At 40.5% G+C, this 17,764-nt stretch overlaps 1 protein-coding gene across 2 annotated transcripts in view; it reads right to left on the bottom strand.

Moving 5' to 3' along the window:
* usp54b (ubiquitin specific peptidase 54b) overlaps positions 1-16,699 on the bottom strand; it is a 111,672-nt gene extending 94,973 nt beyond the window's left edge. For both annotated transcript variants that reach the window (XR_009061820.1, XM_057827086.1), the window contains exon 1: positions 16,575-16,699. The gene's annotated coding sequence lies outside the window, so the exon portion shown is untranslated. The remainder of the gene's footprint in view (positions 1-16,574) is intronic.
* Positions 16,700-17,764: the final 1,065 nt, after the last annotated feature.

Here is a 17,764-nt window from a genome sequence, read left to right on the forward strand (position 1 = left end):
TTGGTTAGCAACAGTGTTTAAATTAGCCCCCTGTTAATTTAAGATTGTCAAATGGACCCAGTTTAATCTTAAGGAAAATTTGCATCAATTTTTTTTTGAGCTATTGTTATATTAGCTATTTAGTTTAATATCTAAATTCGCCAAGTCTGAAAAAGCTCCATGTCAGGGCACTACTAATTGACACAAAAGGTTAAGGTCAACATGTATAACAACGGTGTCTGACTTTCGCCAATGTTGTGAACGTTTGTGTCAGTGTACAAGCATCGCCAAGAATAATAGCACACTTACACACAAGCACAAGCACACACGCCTGCACTCACTGAAAGACAAACTTCAACCTCAAAAGATTCTTGAAGTCTTCTTCAAAAACCTAACAACCTCTCCCTGTTGCTTTGTTCACTTTTTGGTTAAGTGACCTCTACTCTTACCATTTGTCTTTCTTTTCCAAAATGAAAACTTCACATGCATGACCTCACACGTCCACACAGTGGGTTTCCTTCTAAGTGGGTTATGTGTAACTTCAAATAGCCCCATTTGACAATAGGGAGAGCCTGGAGTTCATCCTCCCCTCACTGTGCTTCCTCCATGCTTAACATTTCATATACAGAGTTACATCCCCGGCGTGCGGCGTGTAAATTTGTAAAACGTGCAGCCACAGTCTGGGATTTTGTTCAAGGTCATTTCCCCACAAAGACCACGTGACTACACCACAAGCTAGACGCAGCATCACAGCGCACGTCCAACCTGATAGGCAGAAAGTCGAAAAGTGTAAGTACGGGTTTGATATGGCGCTTCTTACATAACCGCAGTAATTATTTACAGTCATTGCTGGAAAGTCATGTGAAAATTTTGGGTTCAGACGGAAAACAAAACGACGAGCAATACAATGGGACCTCGGATATAACGTCGCAAAGAGGAGTCGTGACTGGGAGGGAGCTGTTAGGGGGAGAAGGCACTGACAGGATGGTTAAGGTCAAAGGGGACATCGGAGCGTGCGTTCCTTATCCTTCCCTCCTCCCTCATCCCCTGCTATTGTTTAATCTGCTCTTTCTTAAACCACAACCTCTAAATAATCCCATGCATGCAAACAAGGGGTAACGCTGCATCTTGAAACGTAAACAAAAGGGGGATCATATCCATGTGAAAAATTTGAGCAGTCTGTGCTTTAAAAAAAAAAAATTGCCAGTTGGATTATGACACTCTTGTGAGATTTTTGTAAAATTCCAGAATACTATCCCACCGTCACATTTTGTGGACCGCTAAAACGGTCAAAATCCTACATTGAAAATTCATGAACGTGGGTTGGAAATATCATTCCTATAATTGTGGGATTAGGTGTGAAATCTATTCCTGTGGAACTTTGTTTTCAAAGGTTTCCAATTATAGTGACGGCAAAAATCATGTCTCACAGGGTTCCTTGTATAAGTATTTACCTAGGAATTGGCCACCTTTTGTATAAAAGTTATCAAAACGTATAGATCCATGGACTTCCAAAACAGAAAAAACCATAGCTCACAATTTCGTCTTTATTTTAGGCCTTTCGACGATATTACTTATTAGTCTTAGTCATATTTCAGTCATTTCAAAAAGTGTTTGTCGAGTTTTTGTTGAAGAAAACGCATGACTAATTCCGTTTGGTTTTAGTCGTCGTTTACTAAAAAAATGTTTTCGTCAATAAAATAAAAAAACAAATTGCTCCAAAAATAAATAAATAGAGGTTTCCAAGTACGGGTTGGTTTTGAACGAGTGCCGTACCTACGCTGGCGACATAACTTGAAATTCCGCTGAAATTGGAATAAGCCTTTAAATACCCCCCAAATCTCAAAATAACTATCCAAAAAACATGTATTATACGTCATTGTACCGTCCTCGCCAAGACGTTGCAGCTAAATCCTTGCTAGACAGCGAGCTAATCTCCGAAATGACCATGTCAGACGTCCAAGTGCTTTGGTGACTTTATTCAGCTGCAAATGACATCTACACTTGCAGAATTAAATTAAATCAGTTTCATCTTCAATAACAGCATTTAAAATATCGGTTTATAACTACCTGCTGATACAGCAATAATGATCCACACAAACCATAAGCATTTATCATTTAGCGTTCACGCATCATCAAAAAAAATCACATTAACTCACCTTAAGTATTCGACCACAATTGAAAACGCACAATTAACAGTACAAAAGGTGGTATGTATAGGTGTTACCTCTGTGGATGCTTCACAAGCAACATATGTGCGCGCAGGCTGCCTTTCCCCTCTCTCTCTTTCTCTTAGTGTGTTCACGCGCGCGTTCCGTCATTTGTGCGCGTGCGCTCTTCTTCGTGTGCACAAATAGGTGCTTCTTCGTGTGTACATGCGCTGTTACTTGTGTGTGAAAGTACTACCTGCTCTATGCTTCCTGTGCCAAAATAAAAACATGCATCGTAAAACATTATTAAAAAAACAACGATAGGAGACGAAAATAGCGGACGAGACTCCGGCATCGTAAAGTCAAATTCACATAAGTCCGGTACGTCGTAACCCGCGGACTACCTGTATTTTGAATGAACATTGACAGATGTAGTCAACCACTAATTGTGCAAGTTCTCCCACTTGAAAATATTAGAGAGGCCTGTAATTGTCAACATGGGTGGACCTCAACCATGAGAGACAGAATGTGGAGGGAAAAAAAAAAAACAGAAAATCATTGTTTGATTTTTAAAGAATTTATTTCCAAATTAGAGTGGAAAATAAGTATTTAGTCACCTACAAACAAGCAAGATTTCTGGCTGTCAAAGAGGTCTAACTTCTTTTAACAAGGTCTAACGAGGCTCTACTCGTTACCTGTATTAATGGCACCTGTTTTAACTCATTATCGGCATAAAAGACACCTGTCCACAACTCAGTCAGTCAAAAACAAACAAAAAAAAAACAATCACATTGTTTGATTTTTAAAGAATTTATTTGCAAATCATGGTGGAAAATAAGTATTTTCACAATACCAAAAGTTTATCTCAATACTTTTTTATGTACTCTTTGTTGGCAATAACGGAGGCCAAACATTTTCTGTAACTCTTCACAAGCTTTTCACACACTGTTGCTGGTATTTTGGCCCATTGGCTGTCGTTGGGCAACACAGACTCCATCCACAGATTTTCTATGGGGTTGAGATCTGGAGACTGGCTAGGCCACTCCAGGACCTTGTAATGCTTCTTACGAAGCCACTCCTTGGTTGCCCTGGCTAAGTGTTTGGGAACATTGTCATGCTGAAAGACCCAGCCACGTCTCAACTTCAATGCCCTTGCTGATGGAAGGAGATTTTTACTCAAAATCTCTCGATACATGGCCCCATTCATTCTTTCCTTTACACAGATGAGTCGTCCTGGTCCCTTTGCAGAAAAACAGCCCCAAAGCATGATGTTCCCACCCCCATGCTTCACAGTGGGTATGATTTTCTTCGGATGCAATTCAGTATTCTTTCTTCTCCAAACACAAGAACCCGTGTTTCTTCCAAAAAGTGCTATTTTGGTTTCATCTGACCACAACACATTCTCCCAGTCCTCTTCTGGATCATCCAAATGCTCTCTAGTGAACCGCAGACGGGCCTGGATGTGTACTGGCTTCAGCAGGGGGACACGTCTGGCAGTGTAAGATTTAAGTCCCTGGCAGCGTGTTGTGTTACTGATTGACTGCCTTTGTTACTGTGGTCCCAGCTCTCTGTAGGTCATTCACTATGTCCCCCCGTGTGGTTCTGGGATTTTTGCTTACTGTTCTTGTTATCATTTTGACGCCACGGGGTGAGATCTTGCATGGAGCTTCAGATCGAGGGAGATTATCAGTGGTCTTGTATGTCTTCCATTTTCTAATAATTGCTCTTACAGTTTATTTCTTTACACCAAGCGAAGAGTGAAGAGTTACAGAAAACGTCTGGCCTCCGTTATTGCCAACAAAGGGTACATAACAAAGTATTGAGATGAACTTTTGGTTTTGACCAAATACTTATTTTCCACCATGATTTGCAAATAAATTCTTTAAAAATCAAACAATGTGATTTTCAGTTTTTTTTTTCCACATTCTGTCTAGCATGGTTGAGATTAACCCATGTTGACAATTACAGGCCTCGCTCATCTTTTCAAGTAGGAGAAGTTGCACAATTGGTGGTTGTCTAAATACTTATTTGCGCCTCTGTACATGGACAAGACCAACTTGGTGATTATACACACTCTGCAGGAAAACTACATTATTTTCAATTAGTTATACCCACCTGGACGCCACGAATTGTGTGTAAAAAAGTTGTCCGACAGTTTAACAGGACGCTCGCTGTTATCATTAGCCTAATGCTTTCTCGAAACTTATGCTAACGTTACGAGTTAACATTTAATATGTGATGATCACTCAGCACAGACCTTTAGAGGCTAAAGCAACATTGCATATTCTTTCTTGCCAAGAAAAAAATCTTACCGTGTGTGCAAGCTTTCACGGAAACTGGAGAGGACACACTTGTGAGTCGAGAAGGGGGGGTGGAGTGCAGCACGTCATGAGTGAAAATGTCACACATCATGAACATGTGGCGAAAACTATTACGCATTTTCGTCTCGTTCTCTTTTCGTCAGACGAAAACTGGCATTGATCTCGTTATATTTTAGTCTATTAAAACGTTTTTAGCTTGATATCGTCATGAAAAAAAGTTTGTTGGCAAAATATTTTTGTTATCCTTTACAAAAACAACACTAGCCCACACACTTCCTAATGTCATGGATATGAGTGGTTCCAAGCTAAAATCGACTGTATCTTACCTGCCATTCAATAGAAATTTTCAACCTTAACCATCCGATAATGCTATTACAGACAAAATCTAGTTTTGAGACTTGATACTTGCGGTGTGACAAAATATCGAAATGGTGATATATCATGATACTTTGTATCCTAAAAGGTTATCGATATGCTCCTGCCAAGAATCGAGATATCGTTTTAAAAAGGGGTCAATGTCTAAAGAAAAATAAAAATAAAAAGGAACCAACAAGTTGCTACCAAAATCTTCTACCATAATAGTGTCTTAACTCTAAGGCTGCATTGACGGTGCACGACGCCCAATCCATTTAGGCTGGGGGTTTTCAGGGCATTTATAGGTCATTTATAGGACATTTTTCCTGGATCCTCAGTCAAGTAAGGGATCCGTCTATTTTCTGGATCCAACGGTCCCACCGCGTCTGCAATATTGGTTTCGGATCTTTCCATTTTTTTGATTCGTCGGTCCCACAGCGGCTTATCGGATCAGTCTATTTTGTGGAATCGACGGCCTTATCGCGGCTGCGACGTTGCCATGGAATCGGTCAAATTCCTGGATCTACGAATGAGTAAAAAACGCGGATGTGTATTAATATTGCTATCTTTTATGTTGACTATTCTTCGTGGGAGTTTTCCCCAAATCATACTAAATAATTAAAGCACTATGGCACGCTACAGTGACGACAGTGACTCTGACGTGGACCTCACAACAATGTTGGAGTTCGTCAGGGAACGCGTGTTGGCGTACTGCTGAGCTCCCGAGTGAAGAGTGGTCAAGGTGGAAATATTATTTTTTGTGAATAAATGTGCATAAGTGGAAGCTTCTCCCCTTTTTGGTACTTTTATACACGTATCCTAGCTATCACACGTTACAATGTACAAGACATGGATTACACAAGGTGTGCTCTTTGGCCTGTACTGTATGTAAAGCACACTACAGCTCTGGATGCTAACAATCTACATAATTATATTGGGATAAGTTTGAAAATGCAATATGCTTACCTTGAATATCTGCTAATAAAACCGGAGTTCCAAACAGCATACACTCTCGCTCCCAACCGGGGTTCCAAACAGCATACATTCTCGCATCACCAGTTTTGCCCAACTTTTGTCTTATCAGGTATTTGCTGCACGCATTTTTCCCTGAAGCTCGTCTTGTGAACGACCGACAGTGCTGTCCTGCTCTTCACTTGTCAGATCTGGTTCAAATAGGAAGGGTTGAACTGACCACATGTTGGGAAAGCTAACGAGTGACACGCTGGAATTTCGGCAACGGGACCAGTGACGTCACGCACTGCGACATAACAAGAATGGCGACCTATCACTTAAAATAATTTGACAGACTTTATTAAAACAAGAACATGAAGAGGGGTTTTAATATCAAATTATTATAACTCATACTAACATTTATCTTTTAAGAATTACTTGTCTTAAAATAGAGGATCCCTTTAAATGGCCCAAAATTACTTCATTGCCTGGCATTGGCTGCCACTGACGGCCATAGACGCTTAATCCGTTCATTCGCTGCCATCCCTCCCAGCCTCCCATTTCAAATAGATTGGACATCTACTAGTGATAAACTCATTCCAATTCACAGTAGAAGCTTGTTTTTCTGTTTATTAGTTGTTGGTCAGAAAATCATTCTAGGATATTCTACAAATGTATCGATAATCGTTGTATCGTCATATCGTCAGCTCATCGTTATCGTGAGCTTTGTATTGCAAATTGTATCGTATCGTGAGGTACCAAGAGGTTCTCACTCCTACTTGATACAGAATAATTCCATGAGCAGTGCCAGTGGTCCAAGGCATTTAGGGCTCCTTAAATCGTAGGTGTATCACCACCTTTTAGAGTAGCCTGCACACCTTAGTAATTGTTTTGACATTGAACCCAATGACAACTTGTAAAAGATGGATACTGTGTGTTCGAGGGCATGCCATCCTTTGCTAATGGTCTGTTAATTGTGTTTAATATTACATGAGGTAATCGGCATAAAAGCACAAGGCCTCAGCGTGAATGTTTCCTTTCCGCTGATAACTGCAACAAAATAAAAATAATAAAAGTCAGTTGAAATGATAGTTTCCGAGACCCCCCGAAGGGCTCCCGACAGTTAGGTTGTTTGAGAGGGCCCATTCGGCACACACTACATCAAAAAGAATGTGCCCGATGACCACAGAGAAGTCGTTTAATAGGCTGATTACATCTCGGCAGGCTGTAAAAACATACAGTAAATTCACAAAGCCATTATGTTCGTGTTAAAAGAAGCCGCTCATAAAACAGCTCAGGTGCCTTTTAAAATGTTTTTTGTCGTCCTTCATCCGCTTCACGCAAGCTGTTGAAACTCTCCTCCCAAAGCATTTTCACTGTGAGCGATAGCGCAAAGCGGCACCAAATGCGTACTCAGACTGTCAGCAGTCAGAGTTAGTCAAATCAAGTGAATCGCTCCCAAAGCCGGAATATTTTTAGGATTAAACTTCCTCCCCGCCTCCCCCTGGACACTTTCCCCCGGATGAGCCATAGTGGCAACACACACTGGAACATTTGTGTTAAAAAAAAAAAAAGAGACTGGAAGACATCCAGTTTATATCATTCCAGACTTCTAAAGCTCCACGTTAGCTTGGGAAAAACACATTCAAATCAACAGCGAAGCAATGCAAATGATGCAATTACTCAAGTACACTGCTTAAGTACATATGGGGGGGGGGGGGTTCGGAGCTTAAATGCAGTGTTTACTTCAGTACATTCAAAATCTTAAGTGAAATTATTCCACTTGGAAAGTGCAGTACATTACAAAATGAATAAATGAAACAACCAGGCAGCTTAATCGACCACAACAAAATAAAGAAACTTGGCAACCATTTTTCTGGCAAGTCATCAAACTTTGCTCGAATCCAAGAGGAATGAGGAAAGTTAAAAAAAAAAAATTATATCTTTTTGGCTCTAAGACATGTTCATTTTTGGAAATAGACAAAATAATTTAGAAGCTGCTTCGAGACTATTTGGAAGACTTTCCGTGCTGTTTTAGTTCCTGGGAATTTAAAGGAGTTTAAAGCAACCCTAGGTAACCTGTCAGTTTTGGTTTATTTTAGCAACACCAGTGGATAAAAGTGGTAGTGTTTTGCTATAAGGAAGACTGCGTTTCCCATGAAGACCAGCGCACACCCGCACAGTGTTGTAAAATCAGGATCTCCCGTTCGCCGACAAATGGATTAAACCAGTGATCCCCAACTAGCGCATTGATCTTGAGCCCGAACCCAAACCCGACCTGATCAGACCCGAATTTCGGGCGGGTTCGGGCCCAAAATTTCAAATATTTACGTTCGGGTCGGGCTGACTTCTCTCTTGCTAACTTTTTAAAATAAATATATATTCATATATTTATACAAAACGATGTATGGATGTTAAACTAAGGAATACTTGTCATAAAATAAATAACTGGGATAAAACAGAGAAGGCGCTGTGCATTCCTGTGCACGTGAACGCTGTGGTCCCGCCCTCTTTTTAATCTACCCCTCCTGCGCTGGCGCCCTCCACGAGTCCGCATCCCGGTATTTCCTTTTCGATATGATGGCGGAAGAAATAAACATCTTGAATTTGAAACTGTATGTTGTCGGCGATTAGCCTCGCAATGTTCTTAATTGTGGTTGCCAGCCCAAAACCCTCTAAATATATATTAAATGCATCTTACCAGGTATAAAATGACTACTACATAGTCTGTGGTGATCGTTTGGTGCCCAGTTTTCTCGTCGAATTGCAGCAGTCCATCTCGCTCTCCTCTCCGGGTCTCTCGGAATACGGTAGAACTTTAAGTTTCTCCGCCTATCTATGTTACTGCAACCAACCGCCACACATGCCTTCACCATTTTGATTATTAATGTTAACGAGCAGAAAAACACGCCATAATAGGAGGAATTTACGTAGCGGTAATGCGTAAAAACGATGAGCTGACGGACAATATGGCGCGGAGGCTTGGTTGTGACGTCATGTGAGTAGGGTCTATAGCAGCCCAGCGCCAGTCAATGTAAACAGCAACTTTAGCTGCTGTTGGCTGTATGCTGCGGGCGGCGACCTCTTTGGACAGCTTTTTTACAGGGAAAAGGCCACTTGCTGAGCCAGAAGAGGAGCCTACAACCAGTGTTGTTAATCTTACTTTAAAAAAGTAATTAATTACAGTTACAAATTACTTATCCCGAAAAGTAATTGAGTTAGTAACTCAGTTACCTGAATGTAAGAGTAATTAGTTACTTGGCAAAGTAACTGGTGTTACCTTTCTTTCTTTTTTCATTCCAAACAAAAAACATAGTAACCTTTGCTATGTTTGGAAGTCATTTAATGTTGTGAATCAACCGTTAAAATTGTTAAAATAGCTCCCGTTATTGCATTAGTTCCATTCTGTCTACTTATGACATGTGAAAGTTTTAAAATTGGTTGATCATTAACAGAGATTTTGCCGATTTAGGAGTATTGTAGATAAAAAGTTGTTTAGGTTCGCTACGGAGGTTCTCTTCAACCGAGCCTTCCTGAGAAGTCCATTGCTTTAAGATGACGGCTGTTTACTAACGCCGGCGAGTCTATCATTTTGCATCTAGTTTATAAACATGTGATATCTACCGTAGCATCATGTGGGCGTAGTTTGTAGGCTATCTGCCACAGTCAGGTATTATCCCTCCCAAAAGCCACCTAGCATCTTGTTTGCAACGGCGTCACAACTACCTTCCCTCCTCGCCACTCTGCTCACTCGTCTACGTGAGTGCGTGTCTCTCAGCCTTTTATCGGGTCATTCAACCAACGTAGTAACGCATAGAAACGCACGCCTTTACATACTCAATAACGGTAACGGCGTTGCCAAGATGAGAAAAGTTACTAATTAGATTACTCACTACTGGAAAACAATAACGTTATACTCTAACGCCGTTATTAACAACACTGCCTAAAACCAAGTCCATTGTCCATAATACTGTATGTGGCTAAAAGCTAGCAAACGAGACAAAAAAAGCGAATGCACTGAGAGCATCATACCTCATAGCTAAAGCTAAGAAACCTTTCACAATTGGAGAAGAACTCATTATGCTTGCGAGTCCTAGGAGTGGGAACTTGGTACCTCACGATACCATATGATTTGCGATATAAAGCTCACGATAACGATGATGTGACGATATGGGGATACAACGATTATCAATAGATTGGTCAGGAAATCATTCTTGGATAGTCTACAAATAACTAATGAACAGAAAAACAAGCTTCTGCTGTGAATTGGAATGAGTTTATCACTAGTAGACGTCCAATCGATTTGAAATTGGAAGGGTGGCAGCGAATGAACTTTCATTCATTCACTGCCATCCCTCCCACTTCAAACGGATTGAACGTCGATGGCCGTCAGTGGCAGCCAATGCCTGGCAATGAGGTAATTTTGGGCCATTTAAGATAATTTTCCTGTTGATTTTCAGTTACCTCCTGTTTATTTTGGGGTATTTTATGGGTCACTTCCTGTTTATTTTGTGTTGCAGAACAGGAAGTGACCTGGGAATCACCCAAATGAATAGGCAGTGACTCAAACTCATCAGGAAATGACCTGTAAATGCCCTAAAATGAACAGCAAGGGACCTGTAAACGCCCTGAAAATCGGACCGAATAACTGTGAATGCTCTGGTTTCGAATGAACGAACGTTCCCAGTCTAAATGGATTGGGATGGACGTCAATGTAGCCTTAGAGTTAACTGAGACACTATTATGGTGGAAGATTTGGTTGCAACTTGTTGGTTCATTTTTATTTTATTTTATTTTTTTTTAGACATTGACACCTTTTTAAAACGATATCTCGATTCTTGGCAGGAGCATATCGATAATCTTTTGGGATACAAAGTATCACGATATATCACCATTTCCATATTTCGTCACACCCCTACTTGCGACCACGGATATTTGCCAACAAGTTTTACGGGAGGCCGCTGTTAGAAAAAGGTTGATTCAGTGTATGGTGAGCAGAGGTCGCGTTAACCAAATATTTTCCGTCGTTGACCGTTTTTTTAAAACGGTGACGGAAAAAACAAGTCCATCCGTCATTTGACAGGTTGCAATTCACACCCCAGACCACAGGGTGGCGAGTGAGCATATTAATTAGCTATTGTCTCTCTTGATGCATGACGTCGTTGGCCTTACTCGGAAAAATGTCAAGGCAACTGAGTGTTTGCCTGGCACAGCCAGACTGTTCTCCCTGTATTTTTCAAACACTGAGAGAAAAGTCTGGGACACAGCCTCTCGAGTAGGTACAAAATCAATCGACAAATCAGATTTGTTTATTTGCGGTAATTAATTTTTTTAATTAATCACGTTAAAATATTTGACGCAATTAACGCACATGTCCCGCTCAGACAGTATTCTGCCTTTTGGTAAGTTTTACAGCAAGGCTTTTTGTGCTGTCTAACAGCGAACTCTTGTGGTCGCTTTGCGACATGGTTTATTTTTTTCTTGCCAGTTCAATATGGCTGCACGACGTCTCGGACTGACGCCTACGTTGTAAGGTTGTGCTTATATGATCCTTGCACAAGATTTGTCCGTAAGTATGGTTGTTGTAAAGAATGTACATATTATGTTAGTAAGCGAAATGTTCTATTTTTTGTATGAGACGTTTTTGTTTATGTTTAGTGAACCTGTATAGCGTGCTAAGCTAACGTTGTTGCTAATGCAATGCTTGTGTACTTTTTTTTTTTAGTTTTATGACGCTCTAAAGAGGGCAATGGTTTGAGGCTATTTTATTAATAAATCAGATGAAAAAGGAAGAAGTCTGATTATTAAGGTGTCGTTCACTAGCTGTCTAGCTTTGGAAAAAGTAGACGCTTCGCAGTGAGGACAGCATAGACAGATTTAAATGACAGTAGAGTGAAATGCCCACTACAGTCCTTATGTACCGTATGTTGAATGTACTGTATACTATATCCATCTTGTGTCTTATCTTTCCATTCCAACAATTTATTTTACAGAATATATATATAATTTACAGAAAAATATGGCATATTTTATAGATGGTTTGAATTGCGATTAATTGCGATTAATTACGATTAATTAATTTTTAAGCTGTAATTAACTCGATTAAAAATTTTAATTGTTTGACAGCCCTAGTTTACATATTTAAATGTTCAGATATTAAGATTTGAATGAGGCAAAATAACATGCTTTTTGTCTCAAATATATTGTTATAATCATTTGTTTCAGATGTACTTTAATTATTTTCTGTTTAAAAAATAATTTGGTGTTCAAAAAGTCTTTTTTTTCTCAAACTTGAGTCTTCATATAATCGTCTTATAATCAGGGCCGTCTTATATTCGGGCCAATACGGTATTTGTTTTTAGCCTCGATGTGTTATATTATATTTACTATCATTTTCTGCCACACATTGCCGGTCCGTGAAAAAAAGGCCCACATTACACCCTTCCGAGGTGCAAAAAAGGTTGGGGACTACCGGATTAAACGAAATTTCTGTTTCCAACGGCTCTGTGAAGGATGAATAGTAATAAGGCAATGAATCCAGTTGTGGCTAAACAATAGCATATGATGGTTAGCAACCGTGTGGCTTAGTGTGGCTAAAACCCCACCGTTGACTAATTTGGTTGAGGGGGAAGTGCATCATGGCAGCAAGTGAAAGCTGGGCCAATGTTTATTCTTGAGTATCCTTTTATCCTGGTAGCATCATTTTTTTTTCCCTAGGACAAAACTTTTTGTCTTTTGTTGCTCTGCCATGAGAATTCGTGTGAAAGAGTTTGCATTGACTTCCGTCTTTATAATGAATGGGGAAAAAGGGTAGTGACGTATGCTGTAAAGTAGACATGTGCTGATTACCGGTTTCAAGGTATACCGCTGTATGAAAGCGTCACGGTTTCAAAACCGCAAAAATTATTGGTCATACCGTCCCTACAGTATTACCCATTTTTTTACATCTCAAATATGCAGGGAGAAATCCCTAGGTTGCAGCTTCCAGGCTCAAACCTCCCCCACTGGTTGTTGCTCAATGTCAGTGAGTCAGCTTTGCTACACGATGGCTGGAGGAGGTTAAACTCCTGAACTTTTTCCCCCACCGAAAAAAACGAAATCGCTGGTATGGGAATACATCAGCTACAGAAAAGTTAGACGGCCGCTGCTTAAAGGAAGAGGGCCAGCCGACATGTAAAACATGTTTGCAGAGTGTGGCTGCCGAGGAAGCAATACCTCCAATATGATTTCGCTTTCTAAGAAATTAGAGGTTAGTAAACACTGTCATGAACTCTTCCTACCGGCTGTGAGAGTTAACTCCGGTGTGTTTAGTGTGTCTAGCGGTGGTAAAACTTAGTTTTTGTTCTCTCTGGCAACTGTCTGTGTTGTGAAAGACTGTGTGTATAATATAAACATGATACGAGTCATACACTAGTGCTTTTTATGGGGGAAAAAAAAAAAAAAATTTTGTTTTGATGGTTAAAATGTTGAGCTGTGGCTGTGGGTTTAGGCTTAACTTAAGGACTGCATTTATTTTAATTTTATTTAGAATATTTCAGTAATTTGTTGTTGTTGTTGTTTTTATCTATTTTAATTTGAGACTATACCTATGTTCCAATTTGCTAATATATTTTGAAAAATAAAAGTCCTGTTCAATGAAATTTTTAACCCAGATATCTCAAAGTAACACATTTTAGAGCTGTAATTGCAATACCATGATACAGTGATATTTTGGCTTAAGGTTATCATACTGTCAGAATCTCATACCGGCACATGCCTACTGTAAACGATTTGCAGTTTTTTTGTGTGAAAGTTAATTAGTGCCGGTGAAAGCGATACAGACACCCTCAAAATATAAAAGAGGTGTCATTCCACTAATTGTCAGTTGACCTATCATCACAAATGTTATGAAAATATTTATAAAGGTTGAAAAGTTACCTAATGTTGCTTTAATGTTCCTAAGCAGCATTAGTTTCTGGAGTGAGGTACAGTGGGGCAAATAAGTATTTAGTCAACCACCAATTGTGCAAGTTCTCCTACTTGAAAAGATTAGAGAGGCCTGTAATTGTCAACATGGGTAAACCTCAATCATGAGAGACAGAATGTGGAAAAAAAAAACTGGAAATCACATTGTTTGATTTTTAAAGAATTTAATTTCCAAATTAGAGTGGAAAATAAGTTTTTAGTCACCTACAAACAAGCAAGATTTCTGGCTGTCAAAGAGGTCTAACTTCTTCTAACGAGGTCTAACGAGGCTCCACTCATTACCTGTATTAATGGCACCTGTTTTAACTCATTATCGGCATAAAAGACACCTGTCCACAAGCTCAGTCAGTCACACTCCAAACACCACTATGGCCAAGACCAAAGAGCTGTCGAAGGACACCAGAGACAAAATTGTAGATCTGCACCAGGCTGGGAAGACTGAATCTGCAATAGGAAAAACGCTTAGTGTAACAAAATCAACTGTGGGAGCAATTATTAGAAAATGGAAGACATACAAGACCACTGATTATCTCCCTCAATCTGGGGCTCCATGCAAGATCTCACCTCGTGGCGTCAAAATGATAACAAGAACGGTGAGCAAAAATCCCAGAACCACACGGGGGCACCTAGTGAATGACCTACAGAGAGCTGGGACCACAGTAACAAGGCTACTATCAGTAACACAATTTGCTGCCAGGGACTCAAATCCTGCACTGCCAGACATGTCACCCTGCTGAAGAAAGTACACATCCAGGCCCGTCTGCGTTTCGCTAGAGAGCATTTGGATGATCCAGAAGAGGACAGGGAGAATGTGTTATGGTCAGATGAAACCAAAATAGACCTTTTTGGTAGAAACACAGGTTCTCGTGTTGGAGGAGAAAGAATACTGAATTGCAGCCGAAGAACACCATACACACTGTGAAGAATGGGGGTGGAAACATCATGCTTTGGGGCTGTTTTTCTGCAAAGAGACCAGGACGACTGATCTGTGTAAAGGAAAGAATGAATGGGGCCATGTATCGTGAGATTTTGAGTGAAAATCTCGTTCCCTCAGCAAGGGCATTGAAGGTGACACGTGGTCTTTCAGCATGACAATGATCCCAAACACACAGCCAGGGCAACAAAGGAGTGGCTTCGTAAGAAGCATTTCAAGGTCCTGGAGTGGCCTAGCCAGTCTCCAGATCTCAACCCCATAGAAAATCTGTGGGGGGAGTTGAAAGTCCGTGTTGCCCAATGACAGCCCCAAAACATCACTACTCTAGAGTAGATCTGCATGGAGGAATGGGCCAAAATACCAGCAACAGTGTGTGAAAAGCTTGTGAAGAATCACAGAAAACGTTTGGCCTCCGTTATTGCCAACAAAGGGTACATAAGTATTGAGATGAACTTTTGGTATTGACCAAATACTTATTTTCCACCATGATTTGCAAATAAATTCTTTAAAAATCAAACAATGTGATTTTCTGTTTTTTTTTTTTTCCCACATTCTGTCTCTCATGGTTGAGGTTTACCCACTTTGACGATTACAGCCCTCTCTAATATTTTCAAGTGGGAGAACTTGCACAATTAGTGGTTGATTAAATACTTATTTGCCCCACTGTATGTGCTATGTGCAACTAGAAGGAAGCTAGTTATAGACTTTTTGACTAGCCAAACCCTGTACTGACATCTCATTTGCTATGATAATTGATTGAACTTTTTGAATTTAGTAAGCTGTAGTTATGTACAAAGGGATAAAGAATATCTGACCGTGAGTGTTATCACATCAATGTGACAAATTGCTGCCATTTATGTGATTTTTTTTTCTCTTCTTATAAACACGGAAAGACCACTTCAAAGCCCTCTGAAATCATAAAAAAATAAATCATGAACAAGCTATTGATTAATATGTCCTGCGGCACACATTGTGACCGGACCAAACTTTGGAAGATTGCCAATTGGGCCACTTGTAGATTGAGCTGTCGTTGTTTTTGTACTTTTTTTTTTTTTTTTTTCTTCAACACAATGCTTTACTTGAGTATATTGCACTATTTCCCTTCCTGTTCTTTTTCAATTGAGCCAAAAAAAAGTAATGTCTTCACCCACTACAGGTGTCTCTCCAAGACCAAGAGGGTGGTATTTCTTGCTTTTCAGACTTTACCTAATTTTACGTGTCTGTGCATACATCTACCAAGTGGATAGCAGCAACACAGCGGTGAACGCGATGGCGTCCAAAGTCATCCATCTCAGAACCGCAACGTTAAATCAATGAAGCGGCCACCCGGCTGCAGCTGACGGTGGAGCGTGAATGGGGTCCTGGTAAAAGCCTGCGGTTTGTCGCTCATCCATCAATAGGTCCAACCTGCCCACAACTCCACACACTCTTAGTCAGACTGATAGATGCAAGAACAGGACTGGACACCAATGACTGACCGATTGACTGACTGGACGCTGGTTGTACTTGATAGGATGTTGGTGCAAGTAGCGGAAATAAGCATGCGCCGTGAGGAAGTAGTGACCCTGTCTTATAATGATGCTGGCCAACACTGTGGCTGCACCCCCAACTCATGCCTAGTAAAATGTTTCTCTCTCATCCATCAACAAGTCCAACACCTGAACATCCCCACAACCAGACCCAGTTGTGATGGAAAAGGACTGGACACCTGTGACTGACTGACTGGTTTAGCTTGAAAAGGATGCTCATATACATTTTAAACAGAGATGCGAAGAACTACTGACCCTGCAACACACGCACGATTAATGATGATGATGCTGATGGCAAACTGCACCCCCAACACACGCGCGCGCACCTCTGCAGCATTGGCCATTGAGCCAAGAGCACGCACGCGCCCGAACAGAATCTCTTATTACTCACCCCGGATGGAGTCTCCGTCCGCTCGCGTGTCCCACCGAGTGATTTAACGGCAGAGAGGAGGCTGAGCCGTGGGCGTATCCGCTCGGCTCCTCGCAGCCCCCACCGACGCCATCCATCCAGCGCTGCGGTCGCGCGGCACGCCGCTGCTCTCGCGATACCTCCTCATCCTCTTTCTTTTGTGTGCGCTCATTATGATGCTGCCGCCTAACGGGCGAACCGGGGTGCACAGATATGCAAGGGGTGACGTCATTCCCATGGGGAACCTTCACCCTCAGTATCAGTTTAACCCCTTAATGCCTGCAATATGAAGCAATTGTCAGAGAATCACAAAATTTGAAAAATAAGGTCTTAATGAAACCTTTTTTTTTTTAAATTATTTGTAAAAAAGAAAAAAATGTGTAATAAGCGCTCTAATATCCGTCACCCTTGCTAAATCCTGTTTTTTTTTCTTTTTTTCTCATGGAACCTGCAGATGCATGAGTTGACTTTAGAGATGTCCGATCACGTCATTTTCAAAGTATTGGAATCGGCAAAAAAATATCGGACATGCCTTTTTTAATGTATATATATTTTTTAATTAAATCGTTTTCTAATTGTATTTAACGTTACAGACATAATATGTTACACTCATCCAGAGTCTTTAGTTTAGGCTGAAGGTGGGGTTATCAAGTTTATCCCAATAACGGCGGTCATTAATTTTTTAAACAATGTATCACGTTAAAATATTTAATGCAATTAATGCATGCGCTGCACGACCCACCCACGCATTGTCGCGCTAAATCTGTAATGGCGCCGTTTTATCAATATAAAGAGCTAAAAGGCAGCGTAAAATGAGTAGAGTGAATATTAGCAGCCTTTGGAGCCTTTTTTTAATTGGCTAAAGCCTTACAATTCCTCTCCCTACGATTAGAAATATCATGGGAAACAATGTGGTGAAGCAAAGTAGTAATTGACCTTTTTCTTAACACCCTATGTTATTTCCCAACGCAGAGAAGATACATCAATTGGTAGCGCTACGCACAGTCATGGTTCGACTTCCCATCATGCATTTGGGCATGGCTACAGTATCATTTACTGAAAGCTCAACAAATACACTAGATGGCAATATTTAGTCACATTTGTCCTTTAAGAATCACAAGTCTTTCTATCCGTGTATCCCTCTCACAGAAAGAATGTTAATAATGTAAATG

The sequence above is a fragment of the Corythoichthys intestinalis genome, chromosome 21 (genome assembly GCF_030265065.1).
Source record: "Corythoichthys intestinalis isolate RoL2023-P3 chromosome 21, ASM3026506v1, whole genome shotgun sequence".
NCBI classification, from domain to species: domain Eukaryota; kingdom Metazoa; phylum Chordata; class Actinopteri; order Syngnathiformes; family Syngnathidae; genus Corythoichthys; species Corythoichthys intestinalis.